Source organism: Argentina anserina, chromosome 2 (genome assembly GCF_933775445.1).
Source record: "Argentina anserina chromosome 2, drPotAnse1.1, whole genome shotgun sequence".
NCBI classification, from domain to species: domain Eukaryota; kingdom Viridiplantae; phylum Streptophyta; class Magnoliopsida; order Rosales; family Rosaceae; genus Argentina; species Argentina anserina.
In genome coordinates this window covers 18143098-18155896 of record NC_065873.1, presented here as the reverse complement: position 1 = coordinate 18155896, position 12799 = coordinate 18143098, and positions in this window count along the sequence as shown.

Here is a 12799-nt window from a genome sequence, read left to right as displayed (position 1 = left end):
CTATCCACATATATGTCAATTTGATCCATGTGGTATTCCTGAATGTTTCACCTGGCCAAACCAATTAAACACTCCGGTAATGGTCCATGGTAATTTGCTTAAGGTCCCCTCAAAACTTCTTCATCTAACTCCTCTGGACACTTGGAAATTAGACAAAAACCACAACATCATGTTAAGCATGCAACAAAATCCCATCTGGTAATGTTGGGTCCATTTCTCAGGCTGCTACATGCACATTTAACTATATTTAGGCTGCTACAAGAATTATATTCCATAGTACAGAAATATCTTCTCATAATAGAAGTCTCTTGCATTGTGTCATCTTATTAGAATGAATAGCCGATTTAGAAAAATTTTGGTCTCCGGAGACATGATTAAGACATGAGATGCATGCTCTGAAATTATATACTTGCATACAGTGGCGGATCCAGAATCAAAATGTCAGCTGAGCAAATTTTAGCAGACAAAAAATTTGCTGAAATGTATAAATTTTTTTAATTATTAAAAATGACAAACATACATAAATTTATTTTAAAAATAATAATTTACTCGGATTATGATAATCAGACATCCTGAAAATACATTATAAATTTCATAATCACTGAACAAGTAATCATTACCAAAATAACACAATAAAACTGAATCAGAAATTAAGATATGAAAAATTTCGGCCACAAACATGCTGCCTCAATATTGAGCCTTAAATCATTCAACTCAAATTCCACCAAAAACTAACTTTAATACAAACCTTCATACTATACAGATATTCCGAACATTCAAACTTCCAACCTAAAGTCAATAATTAATTAAAAGTTTAAAATAATGTGCATAAACATCTTCTTCTTGCAAACAAGTCCTTCGTTTTATCCCATATTTTTATCTTATAAGATGAAACCGTTCAATTTACAAATATTTATGTATGACATTTATACAAATTTTCAACCAAATTGAGAATTGTGAATGCATTCATAAGTGTGATTTACCAATTATGAACTTAAACGGTTCACATTTGAGAGATTTGGTTCATCCATTAATTTGATCTAGTTTGATATCTTAACTATTATCAATTTGGCTGAAATTTTGTAGCAATGATCTACTCATATTGACCTATAAATTGAGTAGATGAGATGTTAAAATGTGATTGAAAAATAAATATTTTAAACCATAAACCGAAATATCCTCATTATAGTGGTCCTCATTAGAAGGACTCCGTTATATTTCTATGTTTTAATTTTTTTTTCTTTTGATGAAGTTGATTTTTATTTTTTTGCTGGGCTTCAATTTCACCTCGGCTCCAATCCAGGTGAGCCTAGGCTGGATCTGACCCTGCTCGCATACTTATAATGTGTGAGTAAAAGTTTCTGAGGTTCTACGGACATTATGCATTATAATGTATCCGTGCTCTGCTAAAAGATCGATGTGATAAAGCTCTTGCGAGACTCGCCGGAAAATTCAATTGGCATAGTTGACTATGTTCGCTGCTGGCCTGCTGTACGTGATCTATATTATTATGACTACCACAAAACAAGTAAATTAAGGTTAAACTCATCACTCTGCAATCATTGAGCAGAAACGGCCCCAATAATATGCAGATCAATAAGCCTGTGTGATACTGCAAACCTTAATCTGTCTCCAAACTTGATTAGAGCCTTCGACGCAATATGTAACACAAATTCATGCTTTGAATCAAACAAGAGAAATAAAAACTAGGGAAGCCGCTGTTATCGATCATTGTCATGACATTCGCAATCATGTATGATATATATACCCTATAAAAGTCTTACCAGGGGATGAATAAGATGATGGGGATTTAATTGGAAGAGTCCAAGTAAGTCATTTTCATTATCACGTGGCACATCAAATGCATCCAAGTTGAACATCGAGTAATAGATCATGAGATCATCCCTTTGATATGATCTTATCATATTTGTCTCTAAGTTAGGATCGTACATGCTTCAGAGTTTGTGGGCATGATTCGATCAAAGTATTTGAGTAGGGGAGAAGTTCTTATCATGCAACTAAAGAACGAGCAAAGATCGAGAAGTCCACCTGCATTTCAAAATTGATACACTGCACTAATGATATATAGTGGTCTCAAAAAACCCCAACCATTGGACTGGTGAAGTAGTACTACTTCATTTTATGTATCTAGTTATCAAATGTAATTAGGATTGGAAACTAGCAGGGTTAAATGGCAGAAATTATTAGCTTCAGAGCGTTCACACTCGCGTTCCCAAAAGAGTTCGACTTTTGCCCTAAACTCAGGTGATCGAGCGACCTCGGCCCCCTGTTAAGACCACACCAGTAGCTTAAAACTTGACATTCAACCTGTTTGTTTTTGTTACAAATAAATGAATGGGATTAGTTAATGATTATCAATTTAACACAATTATAAGCTTCTAAAGACTCGAATATAAATCATGTTTTCGCAACAACTACGCAATTAGTTAATTTAGTGATATCGAAATGAACAATACAATGGTTTGCCCTAGCTATCTGCGTGCCACATCAGAACAAGCTAAGAGAAGGGAAAACAGAAAAATCCAAAGGTATTGATTGGTTTAGTCAATGCTGCTCTGATTCTATCTTAATTACTATATTGAACAATCATATGGAGATTATAGTTGGTCAAGAAAATCAAAGATTATAGGTGTGAGACGGGTGGGCTTATGATGATCATGTATCTGTTGCACATGATTGTTTGGTAAATGGAGTTTCAGTAGGCTATTAAAATTTGATTTGACTATTTTCTCACTAACGGTCTAATTGAGGTCTTATGATTCCTAATGTGGTAGTTATAATCGGCTGTTCCATGTGGTTTCATGTGTTTTCAAGAATCCAGATCTCTCTGGTCAAACCTCCATCACCATTAATACATGACGTAATGCTAATCCATCTATCGCTCTTATCGTTAATGGTCACGTTCTTGTTTCCTGCCGGTAAACCTAGCTTTTCTCTGAGTCATGTTCTTATAATTAGTTAACTAATGACAAGTCCTAAGCTAGTCGAGAAATAAGTAATGTTGTTGGCTATATATATTTATAATAAGCTTACAGTTAATGTAGTTACGAAGTTAGTTAACAAGAAATCCTGATAAACTATTGTAAGGTAATGAAGTTAAGACGTCCCTTTCGATCAAATCAGAACCAAGTATCTTTGGATAAATTAACTTGCCGACGAAGAGAATTTTTTTTTTGTCAATGATTTGGAAAGGTATTCAGAGATGGACTTGGCCGACTTCATGAGAATCCATTTGTACGTATAACCTGTATATCAGTATGCTATTAATTCGAGTGTCAAATAGTATATATATGTCAATTTGCATTGAAGATAAGATGAAATCGAAACCCTAGTTAGCTTCTTCCAATTCTGACCTAATCCTAGCTGGTATTCAGTTCTCTTTTATCTGAATCAGTCTTTGTTCGATTATGGATGACAATATTCACATACATTGCCATTGTTCTTCAGCAATAATCGAGAGGGAATTAAAAAACGTATTAGTTGCAGAATATTTGGTTTGGAAATATTAAAGAAATGATTGACTTTTGCATGAACCCAAGTGACTTCATCTTCTGGGTTATCATCCGTATTTTTGAAGTGTTGACTTTCCAGATAAGGAAGATATTCGGGTCATACCCAATTGCCCAGAATAGTTATTAGGATCATGGGTCACATCACATGGAATGAAAATGCGTAGCCACTAAACCCTAGTTAGGGCATTGTTATATTGGACGGTCGGGGCAATTTTGAAGCGACGATCATACTCCACATAGTTCAACGCCGGTCGACACAGTCCAAACCGGCCGGCCACAGATAATGCCGGCCTCTTATCTGGAGATTTGTGCATGCCGCTTATTCCCAGGCAGAAGCATGAAACATTCACAATTGAAATTAAATCATTTCCTAAATACATCATAATTCTTTTCTGCGTGCAGTATATATATGATATATATTCTAATTTGGATCTGCAATTGAATCTACTCCTACTTCTCGTACTTTCCATACTTTCTCCTAAGACGAGATGAAACAGATTAGATGACTTAGAATATTAGCGTCTCATAAACAGTTTATGATCAAAGAAATGGAAATAACGACATTTGCATATTGATTGTCGAGTATTAAAAATTTTCGAAAGATATATAACTAATGAATTAATCATGTATGAAGCCCCGCTAGTTGTATCTACCAGCTGCTTTGGAACAATCGGAGAGCCACAAGAGACTAGCTAGGGGCCGGTTTGAGTACAGTGCTATAAAATTTTATGAAAGATAATTAATTTTATTTCTCTAACTTCACTCAAAATACAACCACAAGCACGGACTGAATAGAGATGCAAAAGAATTTCCTGAGACTACTGCAGACGTCAATGGACGAGTTGATCGACGTGTATGTACATGCATGAATCTGGTTTCACCTAAAACAGCCACGTAGATAACAACATGCATATCATTGAACTTCGAACTACTTCTGCAGCCAACCACACTTCGTTTCTCGAGAATATATTGAGATTCTGACAGAAAATTTAGATTGGATATATATTCCCTTCCTTTGTAATTCTCCCTGATCATCGATCTGCTCTGGCCAGTCTTCTTCCATCAACTTAATAGTTTGGAAATAATATTGTATCGGGAAATAAACCGCATACTTTAGGATACATGTCTCAATTATGTGACCAATACAAGTATGTGGTGTTCCAAGAGGAGAAGAGCCGTTTTAGTACGTTGCTACTTGCTATTATGTATATAACATTTTAGTGCATATGTAAGCATATGCCTGGTGAAATCACAAATTTGACCAAATCAAAATTTACATTTTAATTTCAGTTTTTGTTGTACTTCTCAAAATCTCAAATGTATGATGTTAATTATAATTAAGAATGCACTAGTCAAATCATATGTTAATAATATGTATTTAAAAAAGAAACAAATTAACCACAATTAGTGTATGGATTGGATTGAAGTGCCATAATGTGGGAAGGACAGATTACATATCATAATTTACTTTATTATTTTGGGAAAACCATTTCTGAACTTGGTTTAGATGATCTATAGAACACCTTCAAACACATCTCATTAACAATTACCACATGTTCACCCTCCTATACTAATTAATTAAATCAAACACTCTGACCTGAACTCACTACGTGCTCTTAGCTCACTCACACTGACTTGGGAGACTAAATCCATGTGTGGATTTTGAGGTCGGGTTTGTGGTATAACAATAGAAGGGGGCGGCACCTAGAATAAAGAGAAGGCCAAATTTCATCAAATCAATAATTTATGTATGAAAATAAATTGCTTAAAACAAATAGATCGAAGTCCAATGCCACATGCAATGCTATGGTTGCGCCAGGTGCAATGATCCTAACATGGTATCTGGATGACTAATTAGGGAGATAACTTGACACATAATTCATTAAACTGTTTTACCGACCCTCATCAATCGAAATTAATAAAAGGAAGGAATGAACCATCAATTTTCGTATTATTTATGTCTTAATTTTGATTTATAGGTGAAAAAACAAGGTGATCGATCACAACTGGAATTAATGAGGTCACCCACACTCCAATAGCTTAATGATTCAGTTTAAACAAGCACATACAGACCATGTTCTCAAACCATGTGATTAAACAAAATGCTTATTATTTGGGATCCTAGCTTACCCAAGTGACCACATTTTTTTTATCAGCGCAATCCATAGTTTAGGGCATAGTTAGTTCTAATATTATTTAAGCATTTTCAATGGTGCTATACCAAAATTGGGTAGCACATGCTACACACTAATGCATTCTTTGATTGTTCCTCTAGCTACAATGATCTAAAAGCTAATATTTGGGTTGTTTAGAATTAAAGTACTAAGTAGGAAGTGGAAACAGCCTAGCTAGTTTCTCAATGAAAAAGCTTCTGGTGTTATACCTAACAGTTTATATAGCAGCTATATATCTCGCTACGTACTATTGACCTTATAGGGTAATATTTAATTAACATTGTATAGATGATTATACCATTAGCTCCTCTAATGTATATTGTACAAATTAGGTAGCTACATTTCTTTTTCTCTAGAATCGATCTTCATTTTCCCGGCTTCAATTTTTCTAAGTTGACCATTCAAAGACGATTTGAGAAGAAGAAAATCATAAGCAACAATTATATATGCGTGTTAACGTGTATAGATATTTGTCCTCTTGTGCGTCATGTTAACACAAGATTTAGGAATCACTTTGAATCTAAAAAATGAACTTAACAACATGCAGTTTCATGTAAAATAGCTAGTCTTTACATGAATTAAGAACCATAACATTAAATGCACTTAGTAATACGTTTGACTGAATAGAATTCATGAATTCTGCCCTTGACCAGAATCCTAAATACTAGTTAAGCACTAATCTTACGGGTACCAAATTTATGCCTACCATAGTTTATGTATTCCTAAGATTTTATGTTCGCAATTTATGTGTACAATATATCCAAACACATGGAAGATATATTCATTCTAGAATTATCTAACTACGTTCAGTTATAATATTGCTTGTGTTTATATTCAAAAAAAAAAATTGCTTGTGTATTGGTGAGGAATTTAGCGAACCACATGAAAATAAGAGCAAGAGAAGGTTAAGATCTTTCGAAATCTTTCTAATGTTCTTATTCCAAATTTCCAATATTAGTGTATATATACTGATTCAGATTGTCTGTCTCTTATTCCATTGTGCATGTCATGTGAGGTTTGATGCCCTCTTAAATTCCTATTGTATATCATATCAACGGCTTGGGATTAAAATGTAGTGGCAGGGAGCATTTGGAGCCGTGGATTTATGAGCCATTTGATTTGTGAGGTAAGGGGTTCGCCCTAACGTTGTTTTAATGATTGGGTGGGTCGGCGAGTTGATTATCTTGTGTTTTTTGCTAAACAATAATTGAGAGCTTTAAATTTGTAGTTGTGAGTGAAATGAAATGAGTGTATGAGAGAGAATGATATTATCACACTTTTTTTAATACTATCATAATTATAAATATTGAATCCTTTTCTAATCTTTTGGGGGTCCTTGCATAATCATTTGACCTAACCCTACAATTAACTTATCATTCCCTTTCAATTCATACAGAGAAAATATTGTACTTGTTATCTATTTTCTTTCTTTCTTGTTGACCAAGAAAGAAGTGTGAGACTACCAAATTCGGCAGAAGATGATGATCGGCGCTTAGGTAGTATGGAACTCAAGAAGAAGAAGCCCCATGAATGTAAAAGCTCTAAATGAAATTCTTAATTTGGAGATAAATTAATAAACAAACATATTCTCTCTTCAATATCGATCATTATGAAAAATCTAGTCATCTAGCGCTAAATTGAGTCAAGAGGAGACGCTTGATCAACTATAAAACAAGCACTTAAAAACTTCACCAAATTGTGAACTACCAATTTTACTATTCTCAAATTTTATCCTCACACACAGACACAATAATAATTATATAAAATATAAATGTTTTACCAATGTGTTTTACCAAAACTATCTTTCATATAAAAACAGAATTACATAAAATAATGTGATTTCAAGAATCAAAAATACAACTCTGCAAACCTGTGTGATCCTTCATATAAAACCTACATCGCATGGGTTGAGGCTAGTAAGTTTTATACAATGGCCGGGGGATTGACATGATTATAATGTTGCTTTGTTTTGTTTTTTTCTTAATATACTTGAGAAGAGTATTCTTTTAGAGTTAGAAAAATTTGAGCGAGCAACATCTGAAAATGAATTGCTAAACATTGTAGTAATCTAATGCCTGCATTACACACACACACTATATATATATATATATATATATATATATATATATATAAAAGCAAGGATGAGAGTACCACTAAATTACGAACTGACAGATTTACCATTATGTTATCATTTTCGCACAAACAAACATAAGGGCTATAAGGTAAAAATCAAAATTATGGAAGAGAAACATGGGTAGTGGGTAGTGGGAAGTTATGATCAAAATTAAATTCCGTGAAAATATTCATGTGTAAAGGTTAGTCTACTATAAAGTGAGCAGGAGAGTATCACCAAATTACGAACCGACAAATTTTATCATTTGTCATCATTTTCCCACAAATAACCATAGGAGCTGTAGGGTAAAAGACAAAATAAATAAATAAATACAATTAAAAGATAGAGATAATTGTAGATAGAGACCTGAAAAGTGGGTAGGAAGAAGTTATGATCAAAATTAACTTCCGTGAAAATATTCACAGATAAAAACTAGTATATATAAACTCATCTCACGATGAGTAGGCTTAACTGATTGATTTGTGATCACGCTCAAGCTCGGTTCAAATTGTCTCGAATTAAAAGTAAGTTGGAGGACGAATTGTTAATTTAATTTGAGCTGAAAATTAAAAACAAACCAATGGCATATCCGAGATGGTTTATAAAATATACAAATTGTTCGTGAGTTTTAGAATGGATAATTGGATATCAATATTTGGTGTTCATGATGTGTTATTTTATCTTGTTGAGCCAAATATCAAGTTTCATCTATATATGTGCACACACGAAGTATGAAAAGATTGAGAGAATAACGAAATGAAAAGAACATACATGAACCAACGTATGTAACAGTAACACACACAAAATTATATATATAAAGTTTTATATGGGTTATCGGAGTCAACCCCGTTGGATTGGGTTCGTTGGTGGGCGTATCTGTGGCTGTGGATCGCTGCTCATCTTTGGGGCCGGAACTAGAATTCCTTTTTGGTTTTATGGTTGTTGCTTTGTATTTTTACAGCAACAAGCTATATATATCCCACATCCAACGGTTGACAACAGATATTATTTTTTTTAAGTGTTTGACTCGGAATTTGTCTTTCACGCTTCCGTTGGAGGAAGTGGTGGGCGTTCTAGTTGCTTTGTGGCTCGGTGACGACCACTCTTTCCCACCGAAGGTCGCGCCTTCTACCACCATGTGTGGTTCTTCCTTGTCATTCTTTGTGCTTTCCCTGACTATGCTAGTTTCGGGTTTGGATCGTCAGAGGTTCATGTAAAAGGCTCTTGTTGCCAAAAATCCTGTGCTCGGGTTCAAACTGCACTATTGGGCTAGTTTTAGTCATGATATTGTGGTTCTTTTTCTTGTCATTTCATGTTTTTCTTCTTGTTTTCTTGTATTTTCTTTAGTGTAATCGTGACTCTACAGATTTCCGACCTGCAATTTGGCGACTGATCCTTTCTGTTGGATTATGTCCCAAACTCGTTGTACTTCCTCTTAATTGAATGAAGTAAGCTTTGATATATAAAAAAAACAAAAACAAAAACAACATCCTACTTACAAGTTCCACTGTCTACTCGACCTCCAAGATAAATACCAACACGCCCTAACTAAATTGTTCCATCTTTCGTCGTTCTAATCCATGTGTGTCATGCTCTCCATGTTGGAAATTAATTAGCTTAAATTTGAGCCATTTGGAATTCCACATTGGAAAAAGTGAATAATTATTCTTGGGTTATAAGGATTGCTACCACGCACACTAATATCGAGGTTTTTTGTGTAAAACCCCATACTCGAACTCCACCGGGTGGCTAAATTGGGGGGAGTATCGACATTATTGGACCCGTTGTGTGGGATTGTTGGCCGCTTACGTACAACAATTGGGTATCTCCACCTTGGCGTGATTCGAGTCATCACCAATTGTCTCACGATCCGAATAGCTCCACCTCAACCACAAACATCTTGTGACCCCAATCCAAATGGGAGCTCCACCAAATTCGATCGTATGAGACACCAAGTCCCAATCATAACTCGGGCTCCAATACCAATAGTTGTGCAGAAGCCACCAACACTCCACTTGTACTAACCACCGTCATTTCCATTCTCCAAATCACCTTTCTGCTTGGCGATGATCAATTAAGTTGTTTAGTTGTGGCATAAACGCAGCTTCCATAGCAAGTCTAGTTAAGCTTAAATTAAACAAACTCCAAGCCAGTGGTATGATTTCGCTTTTTTTCCAAGCACTTTTCATTACGCGTGACTATTTTAACAAGCTATATAAAGCACCAAACTAATCATCGATCAACTAAAGAAAGATTTTATTCCTCATAATTTCCAATATTCAAACGCGGTTGCCCTAGCTCGATCACTAGCTTCCTTCTCCGCAACTGTATCGCCGCTCATGGAAATATTAAACCCATCCAAGCTCATGCATGCACATATCGATGAATGAAAACAAACCCTAGCTAGCCAATGTAGCGAGGATATTTCCATGAAAGGAGAAGAAGAGGAAAAGGAGGCCATGAATATAAAAAGATGAGCTACAAAACAATTCCTCCCCATCATACTAAAAGTAGAAAGTGCTACGTCCTACCTAAGCTGGCAGGCTGGCAGTGGAGCATTGCAAGGCTGTTAGAATAGCTTGGGGATAACAAATAAACCACACAGCGCTATCATCATATCAAATTCTATCATATTATTATGCATGGGATATAGGATTATGTATCTCCCTTTTGTATGTTTGCATTTGGAGCTTTCAGCTTTGGTTTCCAATTACAAATGGCAAATATATAGGGTTTTGCAGTAACTTGGTAGAGTCGGAATGCTGGTGCTGATGATGATACTACTCATTCTCATTGATTTCAAAGCCAGTCTGGGATATAATAATATACGGAAACCCTAGAAAGGCCAAGCTCCTATCTATCTCTCCCAAAAAACTTTCGTGAAAAGCAGAGACCACTCATTCTAGGTTTCAGGCACATGCTTTCCTCCCCTCCCCATGAAGTGTTCGATATTTTGTTTGATTTTGACATTGATCATATCAGAGTTATGAGCTAGCTTAGCTCCAAGTGGAGTGAGTGAGTGGTGTGGGGTACGTACGTAGATCATGAATTTTTCCAACTCAAATGCATTGCCCACATAGTTGTACGTACTTTGAACCAGCTACGCAGCTAGCAGCTAAATATTTGATATTTCACAGAAACCCTAACCCTAGATTTGATCTCGGTCGCAATCTAAATCCGCCCCAGGGTAAATTTTGTCGAGATAACCAAATTTTGTGCAAATACTCTATATATCTGGCTTGCATACATACATCAAGTCACGTACAAGCATACAAAAATACATTATTCATTGCTAACAAATATGCTCATTAGTTACAGGACCGTATGACATTGAACCAAACATATCTAATTAACAGCGTATTTAATGATTTGTAAAATATCAGTGACAAAAAACTATATACACAGCGTCGTTACTAGATATAAAGAAAAAGCTCAAAATTCACTTTCTAGCTCGCTAGCTTTAGCTATGGGAAGCATGTGAGAATTACATTTATTCAATTTGTTACCGAAAGTAGATCCAATACATCATTTTTTTCTTAAACCTCCGCGTATGTACTAGGATTCCATAAACGGACCTATAGATTTGATCAAATAACATAATCTAGCTAAGATCGATTCGTGCTTTGAATCTAGCTAGCTGGCTAGTTAGGTGTTCATACGATTTAATCTCCCGAAGGCATTACATAGAAAGCTAATAATTTTCAATGACTTAAAACGTACTCGTCTAATTGAATATTCATCGAGTAGCTGACATTCAATTCTCGATCACTAGTACGTAGGTAAGTAAACTAATGCATGCTTTCTACCTAAATATCTAGGATTTTCACTTTCCCTCCCGATGAAAAGGTCGTGGTCCTGTGGGAAGGTTGCACTCATATCTATGAATCAATGTATGCGTGCGTTCGCGCGCGGTATGATCAAACAACTTCTTAATCTCGTTTTTTTTTTTCATTCGTAGAAGCATTTTATTCATCTTAAGATTAATTTGGTAAAGCCGGAAACACAAAACTCTATGCTTTCCTCTTACCATATAGTGGTTTTCATCTTTGGATGGTGAAATCTTATGCAAGTGATCACGTTTATAAATTGTCAAACATCGACACAAGAAAGTATTTTACCTCAAAAAAGATACACAAATAGTCTTTTTGAGATTTAGTTAAACCAACTTTGAAGTAAATACTATCGATAATTAGTAAATTACAACTCCCTAACGAAAATTGGAAATCGCAATCCAATACGTGTGATATGTTTGTAGACACATGAAATTTAATGAAGTAAATTATCTTCATTAAATAATTAAATCGACCAAGGACCCAACAAAATTGCACACATGGCCCAAAAGTCAACAAAGTTGGTGCGGATTCGAATAAAACTCGTGTCAGCACATATACGGATGATTGTAATCGAAGCTACGTGATTCCGAATTGCATCAGAAAATTGAATGTCATTGACGATTCGAAATGGTAATCGGACATTTGATTAAATTAATAAATTTCTTAACGGTCATAATTAAGTCAATTATTTTCTGTTTAATTTAGTTATGAGAATAACTAATTTTAAACTAAGAAAAAAAAATACATATTAATTTAATTATACAATTAAAGAATTTATTATTTTAGTGTCATTAAAATATTCTACAAAATAGAAACCTTAACACTATAAATACACCCTTTCAAACATGAAGAGAAGGAGATGATTTTTTAGACTTGGAGAAGGAGAGAAATCACTTGAGCAAGAATCACTCTCGACAAATCCCGAAGTCTCTCAAGTCCACGAAGATCATCAAATCCACGAAGAATCTTTAAGCCACCAAATCGCTCGTTCTTCATCAAAATCCAAATCCAACCTCAAGTCCACGAAGAATCATCAAGCGGCCAAATCACTTGTTCTTCATCAAATCCAAATCCAACCTCAAGTCCACGAAGAATCATCAAGCGGCCAAATCGCTCGTTCTTCATCAAATCCAAATCCAATCCAAA